This window comes from Antechinus flavipes, chromosome 2 (assembly GCF_016432865.1).
Source record: "Antechinus flavipes isolate AdamAnt ecotype Samford, QLD, Australia chromosome 2, AdamAnt_v2, whole genome shotgun sequence".
Lineage (NCBI taxonomy): Eukaryota > Metazoa > Chordata > Mammalia > Dasyuromorphia > Dasyuridae > Antechinus > Antechinus flavipes.
In genome coordinates this window covers 543,786,325-543,802,670 of record NC_067399.1, presented here as the reverse complement: position 1 = coordinate 543,802,670, position 16,346 = coordinate 543,786,325, and the positions used below count along the sequence as shown (strand labels likewise).

The window sequence follows — 16,346 nt, the reverse complement described above, 5'->3', positions numbered from 1 at the left end:
AAATGACAGTGGTACCTCTTAGTTAATAGTGAATATAAATAACAATTCTTTTAAAGAGCTTCAAGACACCAGTTAAACGATGAAATTGTATAAAAAACATTGCCCTTCCGTGGCCAGCTCCAAAATGGGACCAGCTTGGAAGCTTCTGTTTCAGTTCGGGTGACAGCAATTTACACTATTAGATTTTAAAGAACTTGGGGAAAATAATGTCAATGCCAGTGGCTCAGTGGGCAGATTTGAATAAGTCAACAAAGATGCTTCTCGAGTTAACGATTTGAACCCACTCTGTGTGTCCTTGATTCCTTTGACACAGAAAGAGGAATCCATACACAAGAAGAGTTTGGAAATAAGAATGCAAAACTATTGATCCTTTCTCCAGAAGAATTCCAGATGCACAAACAATAGCTATTTGATCAGACCCATAGATTTCTAAGTCTTTTTTCTAATTATGATTTGTCCATATTTATGCCAAAATTGGAACTGATGTCTCCTGATTCCAAATCTATCACTCTTTCCACTATATAATGCTGCAAAAACGTTTATTATTAATTTTAGTATTTCAGCCATCAAGTCACATACTTAATCCATTGAGCTCCTCAGTGTAGACACTCCTTACTTTTGCAGATTATAATCTACATTTTTTCAAACGATGCATTTCTTATTCTTGCGTTCTCATAAATCATATGCACATAATATGCTCGAGGCCTTCTAAATCTTTTAAAATTTCATAGATACATCCACAACACAAAGAAAGCATAATAGTTACATGCAAAGCACTGTGCAAGGTGCCGGAAATACACATTTAGACCTTTTGTTGTCAAGGAAATTAGGGAGACGGAAGAACAAACATTCACAAAATAATACAAGTGAAAATGAGATGAATGCAAAGAAGGGGTATCGAAAAAGTGCTATTAGGTATCTGAGAAGGAGATATTATTATCCTTTAAGAAGACAGTGCCGCTTTTTGCAAAAAGCTGGTACTGGAGTTGGACTCTGAAAAAAAGGAGGGAGGAACTTTCCCCCAACTTAATAGTATTTTTCCAATGATAATTAAAGATAGTTTTTAATATTCATTTTTGTAAGCTTTTGAGTTCCAATTTTTTTCTTCATTAAGACAGCATGCAATCTTATATGGGTTATACATATGTATAATCATTTTAAACATATTTCCATATTAGTCATATTGTGAAAGAAAAATTAGGAAAGGGAAAACCCATGAAAAAGAAAAAAAAACAAAAATAAAAATAAAATGCTTTGATCTGCATTCAATTTCCATATTTCTTCGGATGTGGGTCATTTTCCATCACAAGTCTATTAGAATTATCTTGGATCACTATATTGTTGAGAAGAACTAAGTCTATCATAGTTGATCATCACACAATCCTGCTATTTCTGTATACAGTGTTCTCCTGGTTCTGCTTACTTCACTCATCATTAGTTTGTTTTTCCAGGTTTTTCTGCTCATCATTTCTTACAGAACAGTAGTATTCCAATACATTCATATACCATAACTTATTCAGCCATTTCCAGTTGGTGAGCATCCACTCAATTTCCAGTTCCTTGTTACCACCAAAAGAGCTGCTAGAAACATTTTGCATATTTAACTGTTTTGCCCCACAGTTACATCCCAATTATATATCAAATATAAGACTGCTGCAAAATTCAGTGATGAATTTTATTTGTTACTGTCATTCCCATTCTTTTTTTTGCTTAGATCATAATAAAGTTATGTTTCAATTATCTTTTCCCTCTTTTATGATCTCTTTGGGATACAGACCCAGTAGTGATACTGCTAGATCAAAGGATGTGAACAATTTTATAGCTCTTTGGGCATAATTCCAACCTGCTCTCCAGAATGAAAGAATCAGTTTACAATTCTTCCAACAATGCATTAGTGTCCCAATTTTCCCACATTTCCTCCAAAATTTATCATTATCTTTTCCTGTCATCTTAGCCAATCTGATAGGTAGGAGGCGGTACCTCAGAGTTGTTTTAATTCTCATTTCTCCAATCAATAGTGATTTAGACTATATGACTATATGACTATAGATGGTTTTAATTTCTTCATCTGAAAATTATCAGTTGGGACTGACCTGTGTTCTTATAAATTTGAGTCAGTTCTCTAGATATTTTAGAAATAGAGCCTTTGTCACAAACACTGTCTGTAAAAATTATTTCCCAGCTTTCTGCTTCCCTTCTAATCTTGGCTGCATTGGTTTTGCTTGTGCAAAACCTTTTTAATTTAATGTGATCAAAATTATTTATTTTTCATTGCATGTTTTTTATTTCTTGTTTCATTATAAATTTCTCTCTTCTCCAAAGATCTGACAGGCAAACTATTCCTTGCTCTTCTAATTTGCTTATAGTATCATCTTTTATGTCTAAATCATGAATTGATTTCAACCTTATCTTGGTGATGGTTGTTGTTGTCCTTTGTTTTTGAAAAGAAATAGAATGACCTCACTATATTAGAATAAAATTATAGTGTATCCAACTGAGGCTGCTCAGACCAATGGGAGCTTGGAATGCTCTGCCACAGGTCAGACACAAATAGTCCATATGAACATTTAGGATAGCTTCTCTAATTTTGCATATTTCACATTTCCTTGGGCTAATTCAGTTTTGCTTTGCTCATACAGCACAGCACCTTCTTTAATGAGGGCACATCATGCTGGGCCAGTGTGTCCCATGTCATAAATCAATTCTAAAATTCTTTTTAAAAATTTTTTTGAAGATTTTTTTTTATTTTTTTAATGTGACATTGAATGTTCATGGGCTTCTTTCTCCTTTTCTTCAATTTTCTTAAATTCTTAATTCTAAAATTCTTAAGAGAGACCTTGATAGTGTCCTTGTAAAGTTTTTTCTGACCACTTTGTGAGCACTTTCCCTGTGTGAGTTCTCCACAAAATAATTTTTTGGCAAATGTACATTTGGCATTTGAACCATGTGGCCAGCCCAACAAAGTTGTACTCTCTGTAGTAGATTGGAATGCTTGGCAGTTTAGTTAGAGAAAGGACCTCAGTGTCTGGTGTCTTACCCTGACAGGTGATCTTCAGAATATTCCTAAAACAATTCAAATGGAAGTGATTCAGGTTCCTGGCATGGCATTGGTATATTGTTTCACAGACACACAACAATGAGGTCAGTACAATGGCTCTATAGACCTTCAGTTTGGTAGTCAATCTAATATCTTTCCTCTCCCACATTTCCCTTCACCTCCCAAACACTCCCAAATACTGACCTATCTCTGGCAATATATGTGTCATTCTTATTATCAATGTGAAGGGGGCAAGATGTTGGTCTATGCATAGTTTCTGTCATACTGTTTTCTAGTTTTCCCAGAAGTTTTTGTCAAAATAGGGAGTTCTTATCCCAGAAGCTACTCTCTGAGTTTCTAAAATCGTAGATTACCAGTCATTGAAAACTATGTTTTATGTGCCTAACCTATTCCATTGATTCACCAATCTATTCTTAGCTACTATCAAATGGATTGATGATGACTGATGATTGCTTTATGACACAGTTTTAGGTTTTGTACAAATAGGCCACTGTCCTTTGAATTTTTTTCTCATTTTCAAAATAAAGTGAGGGTTGAGAACTAGATTAAATTTAGGGTCCTTGAAAATGAAAGAGGGAGGACAATAGCTTTATGATCCTGGGCAAATTATTCACCCTGGTAATGCTTTAGATAGCTTGGTCTACAAGTCAAATTAACAAGCATTTATTTATTTATAGATTACTGAAATACAAGTTTATTGTGATCTAAGCAAAAAAAGATAGCAGGGAATGACAGTAACAAAAACAGTAACAAATAAGATTCATCACTGAATATTGTAATGGGACTGCAGCAGTCTTATATTAGAAATTCAAGGAGAAGTAATTGTGGTGCAAAACTGCTAAATATACAGTTCCAAAATATGAATTATATTTATTTTTAAACTGCCACATCCACTCAGAAGTTCATTCATCTCCTTCAGCATCCCCCAAATTAAGAGAATATTCTCTTCAGCTAAATAATAAAATGGCAAATATGCTATGCCACTGATATCACAGAACAATTGCCTACAAAATTAGACCTCTGACACTGGGCTCTAGCTTTATTCCTTTATAGATCATTTTCTTCATCATGGAACTCAGTTGTCTTTTAAGTCCTGTGTTGCCAGTATTGGGTCCATGGGTTAGGGAATACAAATTTTTAGCCTTGTGCTGGTAATACAAATACTAACAAAAAGGAAGGTGCCTATTAAGTCACTGAGGGATTGTTTTTTTTTTTTTTTTCGTTTTTTTTCCCCCAATAGTATTTTATTTTTCCAAATACATATAAAGAGAGTTTTCAGCTTTCACTTTTGTATAACTCTGTGATCTAAATTTTTAATCCTCCACCCTTTGCCTCTCCCCTTCCCAAGACAGCAAGCAATCTGATATAGGTTAAACATGTACAATACTTTTAAACACAAGAAAAATCAGACCAAAAGGGATAATAATCAAGAGAAAGAAAAAGCAAAGAAACAAACAAACTAAAAAAGGTGCAAAAAAACCCAAAATAAACTATGCATCAGTTCATATTCAGTCTCTATAATTCTCTTTCTGGATGTGATTGGTATTTTCCATCTTCAGTCTACAGTGAATGCTGGAAACTATTTTTACATGTATTTGGAAAAATAAAATAGTATTGAAGACTCAGGTACTTTGACTTCAAGTACAGCAATCTATTTATGATGCCATGCTGTCATCAAAATAAACTGAGCAGTTGGGGAAGAAAGGGATAATTTGACATTAGAGGAATAAAAACCTTGTTATATAGGACTGAGGATTGAATAGGTGGTAAGGGCATTAAGAGGCAATTGTGAATGTCTTTTTCTAAAAAACTTGGCAGTAAAGTATAGCAAAGTTACAAGGAAGAAAACTGAAAGGATTGGTGTGGTCAAAGGAACAGTAAAAGGATAATTGGATTTAGATAATCTCTTTTAGGCTTGGAGAGATCTCAATATATTTGTAAATTGAGAGGAAAGAGCCAAGCAGAGAGGGAAAGACTGGAGACACATGAAAGGCAACAGATTGTTGGAACAGGATCACAGAGCAGATAGAAGGAAATGGAGCCTAAGGTACAGGAGGAAGAGTAAACCTTGGTAAAGAATGCAGAGAATGGAAGGAAGATAAGTGAGGACTCTGAAAGCTGTAAAGAATGGAGGAAGGAAGTTAAGGGAATTCATATTGAATGGTCTTAAATATATTTATAAAGTAATAAGTATGACCCTCTGAGAGTGAGAGGACAGGGTGTGGACTTGGAGGTTTCAAGAGAGGAGGGAAGTTTAGAATGGCTAGTGTGGGGAATGTGAAAGAAAGCCAATACTGAGTTAAGAAAAGCTTAAAAGAAGTGTATAGAATCCCAAAGTGGGGGCTAGAAATGAGCACTTCCAGACTTCGAATTATATCATAAAGAAGTAATCATCGAAAGTATTTGATACTGATCTCTTGGCATAAAGATGATGGACTAAAGAGATTGTTCTCAAATTGTATGGTCCTACAACCCCTGGAAGCCCCCAAGACCTTTTCACAGCATTTATGAGGTCAAAACTATTTTCATAATTCTGCTAAGACTTTTCATTTCTAATATAGTAAATATTGATGATATACATAAAAGCTTTTGGGAAGGGAGCCTTAATAATTATAAAATATCCTAAGACCCATAAATTTGAGAACTACAGGACTGAAAGTTTTCAGAATGGGACATAATATAGATTTGTTTTGCTCAATTATATTTATTACAAGAAAAGGTTTTTCTTCTTTTCCTTCTTTCTTTTCTTCTTCCTTCTTTTTCCTCTCTTTTCTTCCTTATTCCTTTCCTTCCCCTTAAAAGCCAAGCAGAACAAATTTAATCCCTTTTTCATATGACAGTTCTTCAAATTAAACGACTTTTTTCTTTCTCTTTTTCCCATTCAATTTTATTTAATTTTCAGTTGCAGATTTTTTTTTCTTTCCTTCCCCTCCTTCCTACTACTAAGAAGACAAGAAATGAAAAAAAAAAGAATCATTACAATTATGAAGTTATTGAAAGAAGTCTATGTTAGAGCCTCATCCTGATTAATTAAGGCAAATTCAGAGAATAAGTTAAAAGGAATTTCTCAGTATTCCAAGGCAGTAAGAGGGACTGGCCTTGATTCAATCTGTGTTCTGCTTTTCATAGATGGGTATAAGCAATTTTTATATAACAGAAAGACAATCTTGATTTAAATTGATCCAAGTTTCATGCAAGGAAATGGATTTAGTGTCATCTCAACTCTTTATTTTGTTATATTGTTTCTTGATGCCTCATGAAATTTTGGCTTCCACTTGTCTAATCCTAATTTTTAAGGAATTATTTTCTTTGTTGGGCTTTTCCATTTGGCCAATTCTACTTTTTAAGGAGTTGTTTTCTTAACAACTCCTTAAAGTGAATTTAAGAAGTTCACTTAACTCCTTAAAAGACACATAAAAGACAAGAGATTGTTGGAACAGGATCATAGAGCAGATGTGAATTTTTGTACGTCCTTTTCTATTTGGGGGCTTCCTTTTTCCAAATTGTTGACTTTTTTTCATTATATTCTTGTATCACTCTCATTTCTTTTTCCAATTTTTCTTCTGCTTCTCTTGATTTTTTTTTTTTTTTTTTTTTTTTTTGTGGGGAAGAGGGGTGTTGAGACAATTGGAGTTAAATGATATGCCCAAAGTCACATAGTTACTAAGTGTTAATTGTCTGAGGCCACATTTGAATTCAGGTCCTGTACTCTATCCACTGTGCCATGTAGCTGCCCCTTCTTACTTGATTTTTAAAAAACTTTTTTGAGCTATTCCAGTAAATCTTTTTGGTCCTGAGACCAATTTACATTTTTCTGTGAAGCTTTTCACATAGCTGCTTTGATATTGTTGTCCTCTTTTGAATTTGTGTGTTGATTTTCACTGTTGCTATGATGTTCTATGATTAGGATCTTTTTTATTGTTTGCTCTTTATTTTTTTACAACCTATTTTTTGACTTTTAACTTCATGTTAAAGTTGGGCTCTGCTTCTAGGGTGGAGGGGGCTCTATCAAAAGTTTCAGATTTTTTGTGCTTCGGAGCTAGTTCTGGGGAGTCTGTAAGTTTTTGGTTCTTCCAAAGTAGCATGATCTAAAGAGAGATATAGTCATTGCTCTCCTAGCCTATGCTTTGGTCTGTGAACAATCTCAAGGACTCTTTTCTTCTTTGAACTGTGATTACAGTCTCTGGGACTCACCCTTGGGCTGTGAACTGGCCTTGGATCCCTGTATGGTTAATGTAACAGAGTCTTGTATCCAGTGTTATCAAAGGGTCCCTTGTAATTTTCTAACCAATTGTCCCATCCCTTTATTGTCTGTGGGTTGAGAGCTCCAGAAGTCACTGTTAACAAGTCAGTCATCCCCAAGGCCTACTGCTGGCCAGCAAGGCATAGATGTGTTGGACTGCACTTCTCTCTTAGTCCAGTGAATCAGACCTTTTCTATCAATCATAAGTTACCTTAGGCTGAAAAATTATTTTAAACTTTTGGTTTCATGTCCTTTTGTTGACTCTGAATTCATTTTGAGTGTTATTTTAAAGTTGTTTGGAGAGGAATTTGGAAGAACTCAGAAGAGTCCCTGTCTTTACTCCACCATCTTGCCTCTATCCCTCTACCTTGGCTTTTGATTGGTCCATGTAATTTATGAAAAGATGAGTTTAAAGTCACCTCAGTTCCTCCCTCAATACAAATATTATGTAGAAATAGAATTAATAAGTATGTGCTACCACCATCCTATGCAGGCTAGCTACCATGTATTCAAAGTTTTCAACAAGATTTTAAAAAGGAATGACCTAGACTGACTCAGCATAATAGCTCACTTTCCACAATGTCATGCAAAATAAATTTCCTTGTTAGCCATTCCAAAAACACAGGAAAGAAAAATGCTTCAATCAGCATTCTGAATCTATTGGTTCTCTATCTGAAAGTGGATAGCATGTTTTATCATGAGTTCTTTGGAATTGTTGTGGGTCATTATGTTGATCAGAGTTACTAAATCCTTTATAATTGATTATCTTTATAATATTGCTATTACTATATAAAATGTTCTCCTAGTTCTGCTTATCTCATTTTATATCAGCTCATACAAGTCTTCACAGATTTTTCTCAAACCACCCATTCCATCACATTTGTAGATCATAAATTGTTCAGACATTCCACAATTGATGAGCATTCTCTCAAAGTCCAAGGACCTTTTCTTTTTGATTTGATCTCTTTGAGGTAAAGACCTAGTAGTAAGTATTGCTAGGTCAAAGGATATGCACAGATAACTTTGGGACTGTTCTCCCAAATAGTCAGATTAGTTCACAACTCCACCACCAAAGCATCAGTGTATCTATTTTCCCATATCTTCTCCAAGATTCAGCATTTTCCTTTTCTGTCAAATTAGTCAATCTTATGGGTATGAGATGAGTGATGGGTCAAAGATAAAATGACTGAGAAGAAAAAGGTTTGACCTTCCAAGCATATTGAGTTATTAAGCAATACATGCCAATAGTATAACAAGTTAGCTTCAGTCATTTTTCAGCTTTAGTGCTTGATCCTGAATATAGAAGGATACAGGCTTTTATGCATGATAAATATTAATCAGATAAAACCAATTAATTAAAAGAAAACAATTAACCATGTCACAAAATTGTACTTTTTGTTCATTCAGGTCCTATTCTTTTTGACTCCATTTGGGGTTTCTTGGCAAAGATACTGGAATGGTTTGCAAACTTTGGTTTCTTGTCCTTTTGTTGATTAATCATACTTCTTCCATCCTGCCCAAGGTTACATAGCTAATAAGTATCTGAAGCTGATTTGAACTCAGGAAAAGGAGGCTTTCTGCCTCAGGCTCAGCACTCCATCTATTGTACTGTATTATCTAGTACAGTACCTGAATCACTTAACTTTCCCATAATAAAATTAGGTAATTTGATTTCTAATTGAGGAAAGATTAAAGACTTTTCAAGTTGGGATGAGGAAAGTGAATATATGCAATTCCCTAAAGTCAGAAAAAGAAATGTACTGCTCTTGCCAAGTGTCTGTATTCAACCAAAGGAATAGGGAAACGATAACTGAGTAACAGTATGGGACCAGATTTCAGAGAAGACAAATAGGTTTTGAGATATGTAATTGTGAGGAAATTCCATGCATCAGTCTTCAGATGTGACTCAATTTCTAAACAGAAAAACCTAGATCCTTAGGTTCTCTAAGCAGCAGGTAGACATTATCCAAATCCTCAGCCCAACATAGGGCTAGGTTTAGACAATGCCATAATGTTGTCATTGTTGTTTTATTTCACACAATTGAATAATTTCCTAACAAGATAGAAATTGAACTAGACCCATAATTGAATAGAAAAGGAACTGAGCTAGATCCATAATTAAGTCACAAGATGGAGTCTATGTGATTCACTCAATTCCCACTATCACTTGCTGTTCTAATTTCCTTCATTACTTCATACCTCAAAGTTTGAACTTAATTTGAATTGAAATCCAAATTTGATTATAATGATGATGTTACACCTGAGTATTCTTTAGACTAAAGATCCTTCAACCTCATATGACTGCACTTGAGGGCCTTTATCATCCTTGTTGCCCTTTCCTGGTTGCCCTTTAAACAATTTATCCATGTCCTTCTTAAACAGACTCTTTTCTACATGACTCTAAGGAAGCAACAATGCTTATTCTTTCTAGGTATCTCAAAAAAACCGTTCTAGATTGAGGATATAAATGTACTCTGGCAGATTTGCTAAATTTGGTAACTGGGGGCAGAAAAGGGGGGACCTGTTGCTTCCTTTTTTTTTTTTTTTGGATGAGGTAATGAGGTTAAGTGACTTGCCCAGGGTCACACAGCTAGGAAGTGTTGAGTGTCTGAGGTCAAAGTTGAACTCAGGTCCTCCTGACTTTAGAACTAGTGCTCTATCCACTGTACCAACTAGCTGCCCCTAGCCAAGTCTTTCTTAAATAAGGAAAGGGGTAATTTCTGATAAGTTTTGTTAAAAAAAACATTTTTTGTTGTTGAATCTGCATAACTCACTATTTTGGAACAGTTATAATATTCACCTGTATATATAGGATGGTAAGACCTATGCCACATTGACTGTTTTGAAACTCTTTTTTGTTTGACCCTGGGAAAGAAAGTAAAAAGATAATACTTATGCCACGTAGGGATCTAAAAAGTAATTCTGAATTGAGGATATATACAATTTGTCCAAAATATATTGACTGATTTGCTGAGGATAGAAAATTTTTGAGTGGAGGAGGACTGTAATGGAGAATAAGCCAATAGTGGTGTGGTCCTTGACATATTAGCAATATTGTCAGTCTGCTAAATATTCACAAAGAGCCTTGGGGAGTTTAGTTCTGAAAATGCACACTGGTTTATAATGAATGAGCCCTGCTTCCCTCTTCAGAATACATTATATGATTGTTTCCTGTCTACTTTCTTCAAATTTAGGGGTTAGGGAAAAGGAAGGCAAAACTTTTCAATTAGTTGTGGACCCAGAGTGCACTCAGAGGCCTCAAAAAGGGGAACATAAGTTCTCACTTTCAGGTGAGGAAGAACTAATCTAAATTTCCAGGTGAAGGAGAGGGGAGCTATTACCTGACTTATGAATGCATGGACTTGTTCATTTTTCCACTCCTATTTTGTTTAGTCTTTTGCAAGCTTAGGTGAAGCAGTACTGGTACCAGGATGACCTTATAAGCTCTGAGAGCTCAAAAGAGACATCAAGTTCAGTGGCAGGAATCCATGGCAAAGACTGAGCATCTTGTGTGGCCTTGATCAGCAGTGAACCAACCTAGCATTATGCCCATCAGCCAAAGTACTATAACTTCTGTAAGCAAGGAAGCTTCCATGAATATTTTTATTTATTTTTGCAAGGCAATTGGAGTTAAGTGACTTGTCCAGGGCCACACAGCTAGGAAATGTCTGAGTCAGGTCCTCCAGACTTCAGGGCTGGAGCCCCTGATATAGAAACTCTATCCCATCTGTAGCTTGAAGATGTGAAGCGACTCGCTTGTGGCCACACAGCTAATATATGTCAGAGGAAGGCTCAGCTTTAGGACGGTAAGGCCGGCCTTCTGTCCATGTTGCCTCTACATGAAGACAGGGAAGGTCCAGGAGAATGGGTGCTGCCTTTGGAGCCCAACAAGCCAAGTTCAGACCTTGATCTGCCAGCAATACCCAGCGTCTTTGGGATTTAGTCTCCTGGTATCTAAAATGAGGAGACCGGATTAAGTTACTTCTAAGGTCCTTTCCAGATTTAAATCTATAATCCTATGATCCTAGATCTGAGAAATAAGTACTGAGTAAATCTAACAAAGACATGAAGTTCATGTAAAATCCAATAGATGGCATGAGGAGCCCTTTTTATTTGTGGTTGTTCAGAAGCTTCAGACTGGTGGTGACCTCATTTAGGGTTTTCTTGGCTTAGAGACTGAGCTGGTTTGCATTTCCTTCTCCAGCTCATTTTACAGATGAGGAAACTGAAACAAATGGGGCTGAGAGCTTTGCCCCTGGTTACATAGTAAGTGTCTGAGGACAGATTTGAACCCAGGAAGATGTGTTCCAGGCCTGGTGCTCTAACCACCAGGGCACCTAGCTTTTCCTGTGTTATATAAATGGAGAGAAGGTTAGCACTCTCCTTGATAACAATGGAGACTCTTTATATATAACCTAATGCAATTTCTAGAAATAAATTTTCCATTTGGCCTTTCAGGATATCAGTTTCCCTTTCATAACAAGTAATTGAGACTTTTAAAATCTAAGAACAGTAATGAGTTTACTGTAGAGAATAGAGACTAAGACTAGAAGCTGAATTGGAAGTGAAATAAATCCACCCAAATATTTGCACCTATTCTTCTATTGGTATGAAATTTAATGTGCATAGGCTAGTTTGTCCTTCCCTCAGTATTGCATACTACTCTTTCTAAGCTGTAAAATCGGAAGAAGAAAAAAAAAAACTTGTTATAAACCTATTGTCATCCTTGCTCTAATACAAGTGTTCTTTTATCCATGGTAGTTAGACAATGGAAATAACCTCAATCCTCAAAAGTAACAAAGCTTGGTTTTAGAAAGAATTTGCCAGTTTTCTTCTCAAAATTGTCTCAGCTATTCACAAAGAGCTAAATTAATTGGTTGGTAATTCTTCTGCCCATTCTCTACGGGAAAGATTTAATAAATGTAGGAAAATGGTCAAAAGACATTGATAGGGGAAAAGACAAATAACAAGAGATCACTGAATAACCAGTTCTTAAATACTGGATAGTTGACCTACTTAATATTCACTAAGCACTTATACTGGGCTAAGAGAGTTTCTTTTCTTTTCTTTCTTTTTTTTTTTCAAAATTTCCATCTAATCCTATTATGTTTGTTCTTAAGGTGTTCAACTGCCAAGAATCTATGAGGGTTTTTCAGAAAGCAAATTTATCAAACATTTTAAAGAAAGTGATTCATGGGCAAAAATGTTTGTGGCAGCCCTTTTTGTAGTGGCAAGAAACTGGAAACTGAGTGGATGCTCATCAGTTGGAGAATGGCTGAAAAAGTTATGACATATGAATGTTATGGAATATTATTGTTCTATAAGAAACAATCAACAGAGTGATTTTAGAGAGGTCTGAGGAGACTTGTATGAAATGATACTAAGTGAAATGAGCAGAACCAGAAGATTATTGTACACAGCAACAACAAGATTATATGATGATCAATTTTGATGGACATGACTCTTTCCAATTATGAGATGATTGAAGCCAATTCCAATGATCTTGTGATGAAGAAAGCTATCTACATCCAGAGAGAGGACTGTGGGAACTGAGTATGGATCACAACATAGACTTTTCAATCTTTTTGTTGTTGTTTGCTTGCATTTTGTTTTCTTTCTCAGTTTTTTTTTCCTTCTTAATCCGATTTTTCTTGTGCAGCAAGATAACTACATAAATATGTATCCATATATTGGATTTAACATATATTTTAACATATGTAACATGTATTGGATTACCTGACATCTAGGGAAGGGGGTGGGGGAAAGGAGGGGAAACTTTGGAACACAAAGTTTGCAAGGATCATTGTTGAAAAACTACCCATACCTATGTTTTGTAAATAAAATACTTTAATAAAAAAAAATTAAGAAAGTGATTGTTACAAGCATCACCATCCATCTCAAAATATATCTGTGTGCTAATTTTCAAAAGCGAAATCAACATTTTGAAATTTTTCAAATTGCCTTAAAAAATCAAGGATGTATTTTTATGGCTCATACTAATTACCTATAATTTATCCTAATAGTGAGTAAAACTTGAAAACACAAAGCATTAAACATGCAACAATTGATTCACCCTCATAATGCTAAACTTGATTACCTTTTGCCTGCTCATTGCTGAGTGTAATGATGGGTATAAGGATAGAGATCTTACAATGAAGATGTTTTGTAAAAGTCATGAGAAAGCAAATGTCTGTCTCAACTGGTTGAAACATACATGCCTCATCTTACAGTACAATTTGTCTTAAATGTGAAAATAATACTGAAAGAATGAACTATTTCTGATAAATTTTCTTCACAACCCTCAATTGTTTGCTTGTATTTATACTTAAAAGTGGGCAGTTAAGTAGGTAGTGCATAGAGTGCTGGAACTAGAGTAAGAAAGACTCCTCTTTCCAAATTCAAATCTGGTTTATTAACTACACGATGCTGGGAAAGTCATTTAACTTTGTTTCCTTTAGTTTCCTCATCTATAAAATGAATCGGAGAAGAAAAGGGCAAACTACTTCAGAATCTTTGCTGAGAAAATCCCAAATGGGGTCACAAAGAGTCAGACAAGACTTAATAACAAATATTTATAGATACTACCTTAAAAAAAAAGATAAGTAATCATTAGGACAATTTATTTCTACTTTTCTGTTGTAGGACTTGGAGGTACTTTCTTTTTTTTTTTTTTTTTAATAACTTTGTATTGATAGAACTCATGCCAGGGTAATTTTTTTACAACATTATCCCTTGCATTCACTTCTGTTCAGATTTTTCCCCTCCCTATCTCCACCCCCTCCCCCAGATGGCAAGCAATCCTTTACATGTTGAATAGGTTACAGTATATCCTGGATACAATATACGTGTGCACAGGGAGAATTGAATTCAGAAGGTATAAATAATCCGGGAAGAAAAACAAAAATGCAAGCAGTTTATATTCATCTCCCAGTGTTCTTTCTTTGGGTATAGCTGCTTCTGCCCATCTTTGATCAATTGAAACTGAATTAGCTCTCTTTATCGAAGAGATCCACTTCCATCAGAATACATCCTCAAACAGTATCATTGTTGAGGTATATAATGATCTCCTGGTTCTGCACATTTCACTCAGCATCAGTTCATGTAAGTCTCGCCAGTCCTCTCTGTATTCATCCTGCTGGTCATTCCTTACAGAACAATAATATTCCATAACATTCATATACCACAGTTTACTCAACCACTCTCCAATTGAGGGGCATCCACTCATTTTCCAGCTTCTAACCACTACAAACAGGGCTGCCACAAACATTTTGGCACATAAAGGTCTCTTCCCCTTCTTTAGTATCTCTTTGGGGTATAAGCCCAGTAGAGACACTGCTGGATCAAAGGGTGTGCACAGTTTGATAACTTTTTGAGCTAGTTCCAAATTGCTCTTGGAAGTACTTTCTTCCTCACCCCATTCACATATGATTCATCCAGACAAGGCAATCCCATGTTCAAAGTTCTCCTTGTATCCACATTGACTAAAAATTTCAGCTTGCATTCCTCTAGTGTTCTAATATGTTTACCTTTCTCATCCAGAAGACACAAGTTCAAAGCAAAGGCATTTAAAGAACCATCAAGTTAAGAAAAAACCTCAAATATTTTCCCGTCTGTCCTGCTCTCCCACAAAAATACATGCATAAGCTTATGTGAGGATAGGCCATATACATAGAGATTTAAGTCTATAACTACAAGACCATGGGTATCTTCTGATGATGTCATTGCACCTGCCCACCCTGTCTGCTCCCTTCCCTAGGCTCTATTCCAGAGGTAGTCCCCATCCAACATGTTCTGGATACAAAGTCTATGTGGAAGTTATCATTCATATTGGGTATTGACACCCCACACACACAAACACTCTCTTGGTTGCTACTCTGGTGCTGAGGCTGATTGATACCTTGTCATTGTCTTGAAGTTCTGTACCCTACATTACTTGAAGTTTTGATGTAATAACTTTGAATAGTTGACATCCCCGGATGGGATGCTGATTTGTGCAGAACACTTCTACCCTAAGAGCAGATTGTCTAGCCATTTTTGTTAGTAACTATTCCCTGTGGGCCTTAGAAACTCTAGTTTGCTCCCTCCGGATTTGTTCTGACCCATTAGGTCTTATATCTTGGCTGAGAGTTTGTATTTTCTATCTTTTCACTTTGGGCAGCATTTTTGTTTCTGTCTTCCTTCTCAAAACAAAGTAAACCACTTTGATATTCTTGGTCCAATTTAAATTTTCTATCTATTCCTATGGTCACCCCTCTTCAGTCTTTCATCCTCTTACCTGCAATACTAAAATCACCTCCAAATTAGTCTCTCTATCTCCACTCCTCTCCCTACTTTGCAAACATATTTCAAACAGCTATCAAAATAATCTTGAATTGCTCTGACTGTACTACTAGCCTACAAAAAACCTCCAGTGTCTTCTTGTTGCCTCTAGAATAAAATACTTATTCCTAATACTGACATTTTAGGTTCCACACACTCTGGCTCCTATTTTTCCATTCATTCATCATTATCTGTTCTTCATGTTCTCCCCTTTCCAGCTAAGTCTATACTGCTAACAAAATTTCAGACAGAGGCTGAAAAAAGACAATGCTTTTTTTCTGCCTTCTAACCTCCGTTCAAGAGAAAGAGAAAAATTATTCCTGCTAAGGTCTTTTAGCTCTTTTTTTTTTTAACTTTGAAACTCCATCTCTTATCTTCATGCTTTGTTTTAATAAGCCACCCCCATGCCTTCATGATTCTTCTTTTTGTTAGTGTTTGCTCAAATTTTCTTAGAACATTTAAATCTCTCTTTTTCCCCCTTTACTCTCTATATTATATAAAATACTTGTTTAATGTATATATCCTACCTACAATAAAATGTCGAGCTCCTTGAGGTCTGGGACAAGTTCATCTTGGTCTTTAGATTTTTTTCAGTGCTATCAAGCACCTAATAGTTATTTAAATCTCTATCAATTTTTGATCAATTTCTAAAGTGGAAGCACTTTTCAAAATTAAAAATCAAATCACAGCTCAAACTTTACCTAGAAATATCATGTCAGACAGAAA

The 16,346-nt window shown here is 35.5% G+C and overlaps 1 pseudogene; it reads left to right on the top strand.

Annotated features, from left to right (window-relative positions):
* The first annotated feature begins 11,650 nt into the window (after positions 1-11,650).
* LOC127552696 (uncharacterized) lies at positions 11,651-11,743 on the top strand (annotated as a pseudogene).
* The last annotated feature ends 4,603 nt before the right edge of the window (positions 11,744-16,346 follow it).